Source organism: Mustela nigripes, chromosome 2 (assembly GCF_022355385.1).
Source record: "Mustela nigripes isolate SB6536 chromosome 2, MUSNIG.SB6536, whole genome shotgun sequence".
In the NCBI taxonomy this organism is placed as follows: Eukaryota; Metazoa; Chordata; class Mammalia; order Carnivora; family Mustelidae; genus Mustela; species Mustela nigripes.
In genome coordinates this window covers 81,123,278-81,140,173 of record NC_081558.1, presented here as the reverse complement: position 1 = coordinate 81,140,173, position 16,896 = coordinate 81,123,278, and the positions used below count along the sequence as shown (strand labels likewise).

Here is a 16,896-nt window from a genome sequence, read left to right as displayed (position 1 = left end):
AAGACTTAGGTCGTGAAGGAAACTTGGAAAACACCCAAGCCTACCCTAGGAGATGGCTCTATTTTTGGTAATATGTTTAGCCCACAGTAATATGGGGTTTTGTTGTTGTTGTTGTTGTTTTGGGGGGGGGGGTCATTTTTATGTTCGGGTTTCATATTATGATTTTTCAACATGGTTTTTACTAGTTTTTTAAGTATTTTTTTAACTAAGCAAAATTATGTTTTCTTTTTTAATTCATTTTGGTTTGTTTTTACTAGTTTTTTATTATGAGTTTATATGTTTTGTACTTTTTATTCTTTGGGTTTCATTTTAAATTTTACTGTTTTTTTCCTCTTTGTTTTTCTCTCCATAGCCATTTTTCTTAGAGTCTAAAACTGACCAAATTTAAATTGGTGTTGGAAAACCAAATGAAACGAAAAAATTCAGTAGTTATGATGAAATTGTCAACAAAATGCATCTATAAATTAATTTAGTTGTATGCCCATTCATATGCAGATTTTAAATATATACAGTATAATACTGTAAATGTATTTTCTCTACAATTTTCTTCAATTCTTTTTTCTACCTTACTTTATTATAATACAGTATATAATACATATACCATACAAAATATATGTTAACTATGTTATTACGAAGGCTTCATGTCAACAGTAGGCTATTAGTAGTTAAGTTTTGGGAGTATCAAAATTTATACGGGATTTTTAACTGTGTAGGGGGTCCATGTTCCTAACCCACATGTTGTTCAGGAGTCAGCTGGACATACAAACACTTATTTGTTTAAATTCTCATTTAGGACATTTGTTTGATTCTGTAGCTATTCTTTCCATCCTTCTCTACTCTGTTCTTCAACCTGAGGAACTTATCAGGCAGGCCATCTCAGTGGGTGTCCTTACTTCCTGGCAGCCTTCAGCCAAAAGGGAGCCCCAGCAGGAGATGGGAGCAGGAAAGATGATGAATGAGGTCAGTGGGCTCAGGAACATTTAGTGTTTTATTTCCCAGTTCTCTCCCTGGGGATCACCTGGGTCTAACTGTGCCAAAAGGCACAAGTCTCAGAACAGCCTTCTACACAGGATTTTCCCTGCCCTGGGTTCCTAAAAGCTCTCTGCCCTCAACTCTGTCACGACGGGTGCTGGTAATCACTCACTATTAACTGTTTGCTCACTATTATCAGATTGCCCTTCTCACTGTCTGCCAGTTTGAGTATGTCACCTGCTTTCTCTGGGGTTTTGAATGATGACAGTGATAATGATATTTATATGGATATGGAGAAATTCATTTAATGTAGCATGTGTTTTATGTATTCAGGTTAAAATAAAGATAAATACAAAGTAGAGTGAAACACATTTTCATACACCAAATCTCTATGGTTTCCAGAATGAGCAACTATACCTATTCCCTACGTACAGACCAGATCTATTTCTATCCATTTACATACACATACTGGCAGAGAATTTGTTCTTTTTGCTCTGTTTAGATCATACGATGCATATTCTTCTGTGACTTATCTTTAAATATTTCCCTAATGATAGATATTCAGATTTATTAAACTTTTATATTGTTACCCACAATGATATGATGGATATCCATATATATGATTAATAAGTTACTTTCTTAAAAAAAATCTTATTCAGCATCATGCTTTTCTTCATTAAACAATTTCACTTAAAGTCATGATTATACACATGTGTATATATATGAAATCTAATCTATTAGAGAATTTTCTTTGAATATTAGCAACTATGACATACCTTCTTTAAAAGAGTAATATTACATTTTATTCTTTATATATATATTTTCCCTATTCCTCACAACCACCATGGAATACAGCTATCATTTGTGACCTAATGTTGAAACTACAGAGGCTAAGAAATTAAAAAGCCCTAACCTTGCAAACAGAACTTTATTTCAATGCAAGGCCCCCTGTTTTTAAACCCCTGCACTTTGAAACACACCATGCTCCCTCTCGTTGGTAGGCAAGATTCTTTATTTATGAAGGAAACTCAGTGTCTAGTAGGGAAGTTGCTCAGGAAGAATACTTTTTCTGAAATGCAATTTTAGGCTTCTTTTCTGGATATGTCCTCTTACTCCATGTAGAATCCCCAGATTTATGTCTAAAGCAAGGGATAGGACAAAAAGAACAAATAAATGCAATTTATAGGTTTTGAGTTTCAAAAACTAGCCTTGATCAGGTGAGGATAAGGCATCAGGAGTGAAAAATCCAGATATAAAGAGCACATTTAAAAGAATAAAGATTCAGTCCCTCTGCATTTAGACCAGGTACTTATAATGATCTAGAGTGTTAGCCTAAAAGTGGGGTTTAGAGGCTATTGTTTCCCCAGTAAGGAGTATTGTGTGTTAGTCACTGACCATACTGGCCACTAGGTCCAAGTCAATAGGAAAGCTGGAAGGAGATAAACCTCCAGATAGTTGGAGATCACAGAGAAGAGCACATTTTTCTCCAATAAATCAATAAAATCATCCTAGCCGGAGTAAACACTAGAGATTTGCTATGAATGTTGGAGCAAAAGAAATCCAGTGCTAGAAACATGTTCCTGAAGAGTTCGGCTATTCAGCAAAGGGAGAATGGAACAGTGACTGCAAGACAGATGGCCGTGACATGCACCCATGCCTGAAACAAAGCCAACTGTGGACTGCAATGAGCACAGTGAAAAAAGGTGCTTATGGAGCCCTGTGAGCATTCAAGGAAAGCACTAATTAGCCTGAGGAAGAATCATCTGGTTTACTAAAAGGAGGAGGAAAGATTCATTTTTATTTATAGGATTTGACCTAGCCTTTCTAAAATGTTTCATTTAAATAGAACAAACAGTAATATCTGAGAAATAGCTCCAGTTAGAGTTATTTTATTTACTATTACTTAAGAATGCTGAAAGTACTAAGCAGTCCACAGGAGTTCTCTATTAATATGATGAACTGTTATAAACCAAAAGGCTGTAACAATAGGTTAGACAAAATAAATTTTTTTGTATGCCTTTCCCTGCTGTCTTCAAGCTTGAGATTGAAATAAATCACACTGAGTACCTAAAATAAAATCTACATTGTCCCCATACTACATTATACTCTACTGACAGTGTGTTATAACATAATTTGCTTTTTTATGATGTAGATTTTATTGTCTCTCTCTACTTGTCAAATTATAAACTCCATAAAGGCAAAGATCTTTACCTGGCAAATAAAAGTTTTTCTATAATTTGTTGAATGAATGAATAACCAGATGACATAAAATATTTTATGACTACATTTAGATCATGTTGATTCTGACATTCTGGTTTTCCTGACACTTGAAGCCTAAAAATTTGCACAACATTGAAAAAATCTTCATAAAATAATTTAGATGAATAAAACACGAGACTACAAAACAGACCAAAATAATACATCTCAATGATAATATCATAAAATAAAATAAGAGGATCTGTAAGTCAGTTTATCTAGAATTTCTTATACATTGTGAAGTAATCACATTATGTGAAGATTTACTTCTCCGAAGCTTTTTGTTTATTTCCAGGAGACTACTTCATTTTTCACTATTAAAAGGGGATAAAACAGGAAAACAATAGAGAGAGCTTTTTGAAGAAGACATTTTGGGTAACCAAAAGACTCATCCTAACTATTAGTGATTCTGTATTTCAATTATGCTTAGTGAATTAAAATTGGGTAGTAAATATTCTTACCGGTATTTTGTAAATGCTCGTAATTAGAAAGGGACCAAACAACTTAGAACAAATATAACAATGTAGTTTAAGTGTTAGAATCAATGTTCAAAGAACTTTAAAAATAAGCAGTTGTTATTTTTGCCCACCCAAATCTACTTCCTTCCCTCTGGTAAGAGAACCTGTTTTCCTTGCAAAACCACCAGCCCCTACTCCATCACCATGCTAGACTGATTTCACTTCCAAGAGTGGGCATGTGACCCAAAACTGGCTTATCAGAGCAGGACATATTCTTTCTGGCAAAGGGGACTGACCATAACTCAGTCAGTTTAGTGAAAATTATCCTGAAGCTTTTCATATAATAACTAGGAAAGGGGTATGTTCACTGAACTTAGTGTTGGGAAAATGGAAACCTTGAGTTGCTGGTAAGAATGGTGTTATCAACACAGAGGAAAACTCACCTGAGATATGGAGATTGGTAAAGGGACTGTTTATGGTAATACTGCATGCTTTTATCTGTCAGGTCTCATTCTAAAAGCATCATGTCTATTAATATAATACTCAAAAAAAAGATGTCATTACTATACATGTTACAGAGCCAAGAAGATTGGAGTTGAAAGACCTTAGGTAATATGTGCAGAATCATAGCTAGTAAATAGTGGAACCTGGACATGCGAACAACAGAGACTATGCTCTTGAAACCACACACACCTTGTTCTTTCCACCTTCTACTTCTCATTAAATGAGTTAATATACTCATAGAGTATATTGGAGTATATTGGAGTTAATATACTCCCCTTTTAAGTCAGTTTTTTTCTGACATTGACAGTGAAAAGTTCTGAATAATAACAGCACTGTAATGAATGCAAACAGTAACAAGTATGCTGAGCTAACATAAAAGTTAACTAGATAATTTGGCCCACCCAACAAAAAATTAACATAAGATAGGCTATATGTGTGTAATATTAGCAAACTAATATTTACACTAGAACAAACTAGTTAGTCAAGTACTATTTTATTTTATTGTTTATTTTATTTTAAGATTTTATTTATTTATTAAACAGACAGAGATCACAAGTAGGCAGAGAGGCAGGCAGAGAGAGGGGTGGAGAAGCAGGCTCCCCGCCAAGCAGAGAGCCCGATGTGGGGCTCCATCCCAGGATCCTGGGATCATGACCTGAGCTGAAGGCAGAGGCTTTAACCCACTGAGCTACCCAGGCACCCCATTATTGTTGTTTTTAAAATACAGAACACTCTGCGGCGCATCGGGCTCTCTGCTCGGCAGGGAGCCTGCTCCTCCTCCCCCGCCTGCCTCTCTACCTACCTGTGATCTCTCTCTCTCTCTCAAATAAATTAAAAAATATAAAAATAAAAATAAATAAATAAATACAGAACACTTCATGAATTTGCGTGTCATTTGTGCAGGGTCCATACTAATCTTCTCTGTGTGTCCAATTTTAGTATATGTGCTGCCTTCTGCCAAAGCAAGTACTATTATCTGATGTTTAAAGAGGTGCATTTAAAATCCATTACAGGCCAAGAATGAAATCTTGCCATTGGCAACAACATGGATAGAGCCAGAAGGTGTAACACTAAGTCAGTTAAGTCAGTTAGAGAAAGACATACCATGTGATTTCACTCACATGTGAGATATAAGAAACAAAACAAGGGGAAAAAAGAGAAATCAAAGAATAGACCTTAACTGCAGAGAACAACGTGATGGTTACCAAAAGGGAACTGTGTGCGAGACGGGTGAAAGAAGTGAAACGGATGAAGAGACATTGATATTGATGAGCAGTGAGTAATGTACAGACTCTTCGAATAATTATATTTTACACCTGAAACTAATTATAACACTCTATGTTAACTATATTGCAATTAATTTTTTAAAAAATTCTATTATAGGCCAAAGTACCTTTTTCGAGTATGTAGAAATTATATGTGATTTTCCCCACAAAAGTTCTGGAAAAGATTTTATTCTCAGTCCATGCAAGAGATTAACTAGTGTTTATTATCCTTTAAATCGCTATAATTCCTCATAAGGGCTTTAAACCTGTAATTTTTCAGGTATCTCCTTTCAGGAAATATTTTCTCCAGAGTGAGAGAGTCAGGGTAGACTCTTGAGATCCTACTCACCAAATCCCTAGCCCTCTATCTGCCATAGAATTCAGTGATAAAGGAGGCTTTTTCCTGTAATAACTAGGAAAAAGGAACTGTCTCTCACTGGGCTCAGAGTTGAGAAAATGGAAGCCTGGAGCTGCTGACAATGGGGGCTTCAGCAAAGGGGAAGGGTCACCGGACAGATGGGGATTAAAAAACAGTGTTCTGAAGCTGACACTGAGTAAATATTGCATTTCTGTGATAATTGTCTTATGACTATTTAATATAAAGATGTAGTTTGAATATATCTTATTCTTATTATTCAATTCCACTTTAGACTAAAGCTTCATGAGTAGAATTCCAATTGTATAAAATTTAGGTAACAATCTTAATATAAAGCCATATAATTTAAGGAAACTCAACTGAGTTAGAATTTGTGCTTTATAAATTTGTCTTCAGTCATGCATGATGGAGCTATCAAATCCAATTAGTACAAATTTACCAGACCTAAAAGAGCAGAGTCCAGAAACAGTGAAAATCTTTCATTTAAATGGATTCTATTTAAATAAAAGGTATTATTTCTGGTCTGTCATACCATGCTTTTAAACACTTAACTGTTTTGGTTAAAGAACATAACCATTTACTCAACCCTCCCCAGCTCCCTCTTTTAAAATGTAGACCGTATCTTCTATTATTTCTTGGAAACCCCTCAAAACTGCAGAAGCAGGGGATGACCATGATTAACCATATTTTTTTATTTAAGATTATTTATTTATTTGTTTGTAAGAAAGAGAGAGAGAGAAAGAGTGAGAACAAGCAGGTAGAGAAGCAGAAAGAGAAGGCGGCTTCCCACTGAGCCAGGAGCCCCATGTGGGACTTGATCCCAGTACCCTAGGTTCATGAGCTGAAGATAGATGCTTAACTCACTGAGGTACCCAGGCATCCCTAAACATAACTTAAAAAAAAAAATCCCTTTGGTAAAATATATGTGACTACATACCAAGAATTTATATATTTGAGTCAACAATTAAAACTAAATTTAGCTTCAGAAACAAACAAAAAAAGGAGCTGCTTTTGAAAATTAAGTGCATAAGGTTTACTAAGCTAAGCTGAAGCATGGACTCTTCCAGATGGTTTTGCAAAGTAAAATCTACATGGTGGTAGTTATACATAGTTTATCTAATGCACCTGTCTGAACTTTCTTTAGTCCAGCAATACGATTTATCTCTCTTTGAAATTATGAAATCAATGGGAAGTGATCATAAAACTTTACAAATTTATGGCTACTTTCCAAACTCTCTTTTCTAAGAACCATTAAATTGCTTCCTAAGGAAAAAGAAACAAAAGTTACAATTCAAGAGAGTAGATGACATGAACTCCAGAGAATCCCAACTTGGAACTAGCTTTCTATTTTTTGGGTCTCATGAATACACAAACTTCTGCTTCATATTGCTTTGGAGGCTGCAAAGAATTGTGAATTAGAAGGAAAAGGAGTCACACACCAGATTCTTTTACTCAAATGTGGCCCCAGGACTAGCAGCAATAGCATTGCCTGGGAGCTGGTTAGAAATGTTGCATCTCAAACCCTGCCCCAGACAGTCTGAGTACGAATCTGCATCTGCAATCCCCAGTAGATTTGTATGCAGGTCACAGTAGGAAGGGGTCTCTGAAGTATTTTTATAAGGACACTGTAAGTCCTAAAAGTCTTTGCCTATATACTTTCCAATCTTGACTCTTCTGCCAACTGATTATAGGTTTCATAAGGACTAACTATAATTATATCTAACACTTATTTTATTGCATGCTTGCACTAAGTACATTACATAAATTACTTTATTTCACGCTAAAATTATTCCTTCTGAGATCATTTATGACATAAGGCTGTGATTCTCATACTTGAGCCTACATCGAGAAGCATGTGAAGGGCTTTTTAAGAAACAGTGTGCTTAGCTGGCCACCAGAGTTTTTGAAGCAATAAATTTGGGGTAGGCCTTCAAGAACTAACTGGAAAGTACTCAGGTAATGCTGATTAAGACCACTAATACAAAAGTCCCAAATATAAGTATCTCTCAATTCGACTACCTGGGTCTACATCTCCAATGCAGACTCATTGTCAAAAAAAAATTGTGTAGTCCTAGGGATTCTCTCTGGGCCCCCTCCTTCTCACAGTTGCCACAGTTCATTTTGCCTCTTTTTTCAAGCCACCTGCAAAAGACAATGCACTTTCCCCACATCTCTTCCTCCTGACTGGCCCAAGTCTGAAATGTTTTTGGCTTTGATGTTATCAGTGCTAATTACTACAGAGTAATGGATAATTTTTCTGTGTAAAAAGCATTCCAGAAATCTCACAAATCCTCAGAGTTTATTCCTTTGACTTTTACTTCAGGTGTTAATGTGGAATTAACTTCCTATTAAATTCTTGGGGTCTTTATGTTCAAATAACTCAGATGTACTTCAAAGAAATGACTAATTAAAATTTGCATCTTTGTAAGAAAAAGAGATTGTTGAAATACTTCCACCTACATTCCTTCATTTGCTTCTGTCAAGAATCTCATTAAATTGTAAAGGTAAATAAAATAATGCTACAAAAAATTAGGAGGAACTGAAAGCAAATTAGCAGCTGAATAATAAGTCTCAGTTTCGGGAGATCCTCCTTTCAGAATAACCATACTTCCATCTTTTTCTACATGTTCAAACAGGGCCATAGTTTCAAAATTATGCAGTAATTGTTATATGTGTGTATATTACATACACCTTAGTTTTATTGTTTTATTCACATAAACATTTCTCAGTTGGAAAGAGTTATGTTCACATTAGATTTTACCTAAAGAAATCAAGTGTTACATACTTGGAATAACATCCCCAGCAACATAAAAGTAGGCAAAAAGTTTTTTGGGGGTGTTTAGATCAATAATTAGTAATGAGGGACGCCTGCGTGGCTCAGTGGGTTGGGTGGCTGCCTTCGGCTCAGGTCATGATCCCAGCGTCCTGGGATCAAGTTCCGCATCCGGCTCCTTGCTTGGCAGGGAGCCTGCTTCTCCCTCTGCCTCTACCTGCCACTCTGTCTGCCTGTGCTTGCTCTCGCTTCTCTCTCTATGACAAATAAATAAATAAAATCTTTAAAAAAAAAAACAATTAGTAATGAAATTCGTGCTTATGTTTCTTCTCCCCTAGGTTCTGAAAGGAATTCTTTACATAGAAGTCATACCCATTGCTTTGAGTATTAAGTGGGAGATAAATATTTTTAATTTCTTCCTTCAGGCAACTAACCCAATAGTCTGCTAACACTTTAAACTAAAGAAGAATAAAGGCAGTGGTTAAAACATGACCTAACAAGCCTGCTGTGAACCCATATATTAGTTTTTACAATATATTTATATTAAGAAAGGAGAACTTACAACAAAATTTAAGTATAGCTACTGGAGGTTTTAACTAAATCTGAGCTACACTCATCTAAAAATATAGACCTATCCAATCATCTATAAAGCATGTGTGGGGTGGATCCCTCAGGAGATGATGTGTCTGAACATTGAGCCTCCTGGGAAGGCTTATCTCACAGGGAACTAAAAATCAACCATCTGGGGAGCATTGAAGACAAAGAGTGATTCCCAATTTATGTCTATTTAGATATTACTAAATAATTCAGTTATAGTTATTTTTAGCACTTTTATCTTTTAACTTTTACTAAATTTATTTTTTTATTTTTTTTATTTTTTTAAAGATTTTATTTATTTATTTGACAGAGAGAGATCACAAGTAGGCAGAGAGGCAGGCAGGGAGAGAGGAGGAAGCAGGCTCCCTGCTGAGCAGAGAGCCCGATGTGGGACTCGATCCCAGGACCCTGAGATCATGACCGGAGCCGAAGGCAGCGGCTTAACCCACTGAGCCACCCAGGCGCCCTAACTTTTACTAAATTTAAAAATGATGACCCACCACTATTATGGTAAGCTATGAAGAATTCTCTTTAGCATTTCTTGTAAGGCAGGTCTAGTGGTGATGAACTCCCCCAGCTTTTATTTGTCTTTATCTTTCCTTCACTTTTGAAGGACATGCTTGCCTGGTATAGCCGCTTGGTTGGCAGGTTTTTTTCCTCTCAGTACTTGGACTATACATCTCCCTCTCTGGACTTTAAGGATTCTGCTGAAATATCCATTATGATCATATGGAAGCTTCCTTGTACACAACAAGTGACTTTTCTCTTGCTGCTTTCAAAATTCTCTCTTTAACTTTTGTCAATTTGATTATAATGTGTCTCCATGTGGGTTTCTTTGGATCCATCCACCCTATAATCTAGGAGTTCCACTTCTGAGTATATAACCGAAAGAAAAGAAATCAGTATCCAAAGAGATATGTACACTCCTATGTTCATTGAAGCATCATTCAAGATAGCCAAGATATGAAAACAACCTTAGTATCTATAGACAGAGGAATTAATAAGGAAAATGTGGTGTCTGTGTATGTGTTTGGATTACATATACAATGGAATGTTATACATGTCGATATAAATATAGAATGGAATATTATTCAGCCTTAAAAAACAAGGAAGTTCTGCTATTTCAGACAACATGGATGAACCTCGAGGCGACTATGTTAAATTAAGTAAGTCAGACATACAAATACAGTTGACCCTTGAACAACATAAGGTTTAGCGGCACTAGTCCCCTGTGCAATCAAAAATCTATATGTAGCTTTTGACTTTCCCAAAACTTAACAACTAATAGCCTAGTGTTGCCTTACTATAACATAAACTGTTGGTTAACATATGCTTTATATGTTATATTTATTATATACAGTATTCTTACAATAAAGTAAGCTAGAGAAAGGGAAATGTTATTAGGAAAATCATAAGGAAGAGAAAATATATTTATAGCACTGTAGTATAAAAAAATCCACATATAAGTAGACCTTCATGGATCAAACCATGTTGGTGAAGGGGTGACTACACCACAAATCTCCGGAGACAGAATTAAGATGGCAGAGGAGCAGGGATACTCTAGGTTGCCTCATCCCTTGAACACAACTATATAAACACCAAATCATCTGGACACCCAAGAAATCAATCTGAGAACTGAGAGAGCAAAACGGCACAACTAGAGATAGAAAAAAACATACCATATGGGAAATGTAGCAGAGTTACAAATGAATAGCTAAATATGCTAAGTATAGTAGCTCTCTCTGTGTATTGATTCAAATGTTCCTCTTTGGATAATTCAGTCACTTTCAGTTTTAAAATTGCCTTTCAGTTTAATCTCTATTTCCTCTGTTCCTGTCCAAGAAGATTTTGGTATTGGAGCAAGTCTTACGTGAACAAATTTGGAGTAAGGGTGATCTCTGGCACCATAATGATGGTTTTTTGAAATCTGCTGGTGGATGTCAATGGGGTGCAGCAGATTGGGCACCCTTCTTAGGGTGTTCTACCATTTACATGGCTATTATAACCAAAACTCATTTCATTTCTATCTAGATGAGGAATAAGAATATCTGCCTGGCTAACCTGACCTTATATTGATTCATGTTAATGCTACAAACCACTTTGAGTCTCTGCTACATCATCAAACGAAGACCAAGTCTAGGATGTGGGCCATTCCTTGCCTCTTTCCATGACAGACCCCATAGCAACTCAGTTATGTATGATTTCACCATGTGGAGACATAAGGAAATACCAGAGTTTCTCCTTCCATCAGAAAACTAAGCAAAGCTCTACTGTGCAACCTAAGCCCTCCTTTTCTTGTCTCTTTATTTGGCACAAACTCACCAAAGTAGAACTATTCTGGAGTGAGTTCTAATACTTCTTTAAGCCTTGATGTTTCTTTAAGATCCCTAATATATCCTACCTCTCTGGGACTTTTTGTTTCACTTCCAGTTTTCCCCTATACTACAACCCCCCTTCTTTAATTTTAATACTTCCCTGAATCACATATGGTAAACAAATATCTGGTACTGTTCATAATAACAAATAACTCAGAAATATTTTAGATAACTCTATTCTCTCATTTTATTTATTAAATTTTAAGCTCCTTTAACTGCTGGATGACTAAGGCTACAACTCCAAAGGAAACAAAGAGCACTCCTCTTCCGGTGATGTTAAAAGAAATATGTTATTTGTTTGTTTTTTGAGTGTGCTGTTTGGTTTATACAATTTTATTGTAATTGAATCTCAGAGAAATTATGTTATAGCATATGATATTTGGTGGTGGGCTTTTATATAAGTTAATAAAGGCAGTCATTAAATAGTTTATCAAGGAAAAGACATTTGTAAGCATCATAAAATTAATAAGTCAACCGTAGTATGTGATGGCAAAGACAGTATCTTTGATAGTTTGGTTAAAGAAATTATTTCAGGATCATACACATTGAATGTAGGGATCTTCACTTTGATTTTTAAAATTTCGACCTCAGAAGTATAATTAAAAAGGATCCCATGGGCGCCTGGGTGGCTCAGTGGGTTAAGCCGCTGCCTTCGGCTCAGGTCATGATCTCAGGGTCCTGGGATCGAGTCCCGCATCGGGCTCTCTGCTCAGCAGGGAGCCTGCTTCCTCCTCTCTCTCTCTCTGCCTGCCTCTCTGCCTACTTGTGATCTCTCTCTGTCAAATAAATAAATAAAATCTTAAAAAAAAAAAAAAAGGATCCTGATGCTTATAATAGTGAGAATATTGTACATTATTAAGATGTTCCATGAACTAAAGAAATTTCTTAAGGAAATTTTATTTAAGAAGGAAAAATATTTTATGAAAGTAGGAATAAAATCCTGATAGCATGAATTACAAACATCATTAACACTTTCATTAGTCATGTTAGCAAACAGGGTTCTTGAATACTTGAGTAAATAAAATGTGTCTGACAGGATTATAATAATTTAATATTTATTGAGTACCTATAAGATGTGTTAGGTTGTTCTGACACTATTGTAATTTATTATCTCAAAATATGACTTCTTGATGAAAAGATTTAAATAATGAAAACATTTCCACTACATGTAAAATTGTGATTTTTCAGCATTCAAAAAATGCATTTTGAGGTTAGTAACTGAGTATAATTCTAAACCTCTTTTTGTCTTGATAAAAAATGATGTTAGCAGAGGTTCCTCCATGTTTGTTGAAATAAAATAAAAGTAATATAGTTTGTTATTAAGATGCTTTAATTTGGATTTCTTTTACATTTAATAATGGATGAATTAAACATAAAGAAAGTTACCAGTATTCAAAAAAGCATTCACTTAGCCCAGGGTAAAAATCAATTTATAAAGTATAAGCCTTGGATTTTAGATGGGAGATGAAATGAAAAGAAAAAAAACTAAGACCGCTTATCTCAGTAAATCTCTCACACACAAGAACATACTGGATCTAGGGACTCTAGCACATATGTGGCTGGTTAAGGTAAAAAGTAAAAGAGACATGACAGAACACTTGTCTTCAACAAATATTGATAATTATACAGTAAGTATTTTTTAGGTAAAAATGTAAATGTATTTCTAGGAGAAAAAATGACCACCATATGAAGATGACATTCTCAACAAGTGAAGATATAAAAAGAAAAAATAAAAACATATAAAATATTGCCAAAAGAGGTAATTTGCAATAAAGTATATACACTTGGACGCTTTTTTATGATTAAGTTGTAAAATTTCATGGTCAGTATGCCAAACAAAAGAGCAAGACCAGATGCAAACTGTGGTGTACATAACCCTGCTGCTCCCGCACAGATGGATTATCTGTTCCTCAAATTACCTACAGTGTTCAGGGCCCACTCACAACCACCAGAGCTAGATATATAGAGGGAGAGAGCCATTTGGTTTGAAGACTTGTAGATCTATGAGAGTCCCTGAAACGTGGCTGAAAACATAACAAGAAAACACTTTGATTAGTCTCTTGGGTTTGCAATTCATCTTTCCCCAGCACATGTTAAAATAAAAACAGATGGTCACTAAAATGCCTCTATAGGAGAACTTTTGCTGCTGAATGAAGTATGCAAATTAGGCCATGACCATCTTATTGCTTTTTCTCTTCCATTCCCTCTTATTGATTTTCTATTTCTTCTAACTAAATGGTGCTGGAGAATCCCAATTAAAGGACCTTGGAATGTATATCCAGGGAATGTGAATTTTTAAGGAAACACTCAGGGTGATTCTGAATCAGAATCACCAACAGACCAACAGAGAAACACTGTCTTAACCTTTCAAAATCTGGTTTGGCTTCTTCCACTTCACTGAAATAATTTCTCAAAGAAGCCTGCCATTTTATAATTTTCAGATCTCCAATAGGGGTTGCCTTTCTCAACCTCTCTGAATAAAGCCTTCAGGACCCAGTGGTTAACCACATTCTTTTTCTAAAATTCTCCCCTCCTTTGCTTTCCAAACCCTGGAGCAAGCATAGCTGTTCTCCAGGCTTGAGAGGTGATATACCATCGTGGATATCAGTATAGATTCTGGAGCCAGCTCACCAGGAATCAGGGTCTGACTCCACCTCTCTCTAGCTAAAAGACCTTGGGCAAATTACCTTCTTTGTCTCATTTTACTGGTCTACATAATGGACACAAATAAACTAGAGTAACTTGCAGAAATATGATTTAATAATATACATTTGATAACATACATAGCACAAAGCAAATTCACAATGAATATTACTCATTTTTTACATTTCTGACACCATTAACTTCTTAAGATACCCTTTCACTTCCTCCTCTACAACAAGAATTAAATTTTAAGGATGCTTTTCCTCTTCTTTATTTTGACTATTTCATAACTCCCTCAGCAATAGTTCTTCTATCAATGAGCTAAAACTCCATTCAGTAGCACAAACTGAATGAGCAATTAGTCAAATTATCATCTTTGTTACTTACCCTCCAATCAGATTCTCCTCTGTTCAGTCTTAACATTCAACCACACTGTTCTAAACTAATGTAATAATAGTCACACAGCATACAAATAGGGCTCTAATCTAGAACCTTGTTAATTCTTCATTCAAGCTGTATTCACTGTTTTATTTCTCCTGGTAGTTACATATATATTGCATGAATTTTCTTTGTTAGAAGATTTGAATTGAGAAATGAATTATTGTCAGAATTACTACTGCATATACATGTTTAATAGATCTTAAAGAAGTTAAATACTCTTAAATTAATTCTCTTTTTATTTCTCTCCTTTTGAAACCATACTCATACCTTTAAGTCATTGATTAATTCATACAACCCTCTATACTTGTGTACTTCTATTTAGCCATTGAAATAAAATCTTAAAGGAAAATTATATGTGTTTTTCATCACATATTCTCTCCAAAGTAAAATCTTAAACTGAAATTTACATTCATTTCTTCTCTCCTCTAAAGACTGGCAAACCTTAAGTGAATAGTAAATATGTCTCGCTCCTATCTTTGATTTCAACATTGTACCTGATACAAGTGGTTGGAAATATATAATGTCTTTTGCCTTTCTACCTGTGTGCAGAGTATCAGCCTCAACTTGGATAGTCTTGACACCCATTTAAGTTCTCCAAGAAGAATCTAACTGCATATAAAATGTCAGTAAACAGGGGTGCCTGGGTGGCTCAGTGGGTTAAAGCCTCTGCCTTCGGCTCAGGTCATGATCCCAGGGTTCTGGGATCGAGCCCTGCATCGGGCTCTCTGCTCTGCGGGGAGCCTGCTTCCTCCCCTCTCTCTCTGCCTGCCTCTCTGCCTACTTGTGATTTCTCTCTCTCTGTCAAGTAAATAAAATCTTTAAAAAAAAAAAATGTCAGTAAACATTTTACTTTAAAAATGTATTTTCACATTTTTACACGTTTACCTTACATTTCCATTTATATGTTTATATTAAACATTTTACTTTAAAATCTTTACTGAAGATTCCATAAGTGACATCTAAGAAAGAATTACAGCACACATTATAAAGTTAACAAATTAAAATTTCAGACTAGATAAGTCTGGCTCCTCCTTTCCCTTGTCCCTCATCCCAAGAAGACCTTCACTTTCCAACCTGTTTGGCTCATAGTCCCCAGACTCATTTGCTCTTCACTTGCCTATAATTAGGTTGCAGGTAGGTTATATCCCATCTCTAACTGCAAACCAACATAACTAAATTCATCACAATGTTCATCAAACACTGAGCTGCATCTTTAAGGCTATTTCAGATTAATCTTTGAGGTATTCTCAAGTTTTGTTGGAAATTCAAACTGTAGAGTTTTGTTTTTTTGTTCCCCCCCACCCTACCACTATGGGTTTCCATATTTGTGTTTAGATTCAGGGTTTTACCTCATTCTCATCACATTTTGTTATATCTTCCAGAAAATCCTATTTTACTCTTCACTGCGCATGCGGTTATGGATTTATTTACTTTTGTTCTCAACTTTCTTATGTCACATCATTGCGAATTTGGAAATAATAAGAGCAAATAGATGTATCTAGGTTGCTATTTTTGAAAATTTAGTTTCTTACATCTTATTCAAAGACTTAAAATCAATAATTTGGAGGTCTATTTAATGAATTAATCTAAAGTACCAACTTAAAAACACACACACATACACATATGCTCATACTACTGTTTTGTGTTTCTGAGAAACAAGCACAAAATGATGAAGCATGCCATGCCTGGGGCGAAGCTGTAGAAACTTCCCAATGCCAGTGTAAGTAGGGTTGGCCTCTACATGCAAACTAATCTGTTTAGGAAAGGGGAATTCATACATAAAAGCATCCCATTTCCATTACCTACTAGCATCGTTACCATGGGCAAATTACTTTTAGGGGAAACATAAAGGAAATAGAAAAATAATGAAAAATAGGTGTACTTTCAAAAATAGAAAAGTGAAAGTGATTATATTCCTAAGCCTAGAGAATAGAAACACTAGAACTGGAAGATATTATTGTGGAAGTAGTTAGTGACCGAAAGGGGCAAAAGGTGAGGAAACGAGAGTTTGACCTGAGCTAAACAGATTTGAAGTTCCAATGCACAAATGAATTATTTTGCACCCTCAGTTTATGATACTGCTGCTGGAAGTTTCCAATTCTTCAAACCTTCCCCAAATAGACACACACACATACAGATAGAAAATTACCAAAGAAAATTCTTACATCCCAAATACCTTCTATTCTCAAACTAAATAACATGCATTTAACTCATTCTATTTTTTTTTTTTTAAGGC

The 16,896-nt window shown here is 35.4% G+C and overlaps 1 protein-coding gene and 1 non-coding gene across 2 annotated transcripts in view; both read right to left on the bottom strand.

Annotated features, from left to right (window-relative positions):
- The window catches only part of ZNF385D (zinc finger protein 385D), a 904,997-nt gene that overhangs the window by 659,813 nt on the left and 228,288 nt on the right, over positions 1-16,896 (bottom strand). The window lies entirely within an intron of this gene.
- On the bottom strand, positions 5,051-5,160 carry LOC132012701 (U6 spliceosomal RNA). Its single transcript, XR_009402698.1, has one exon. It is a non-coding gene; the product is annotated as a U6 spliceosomal RNA (small nuclear RNA).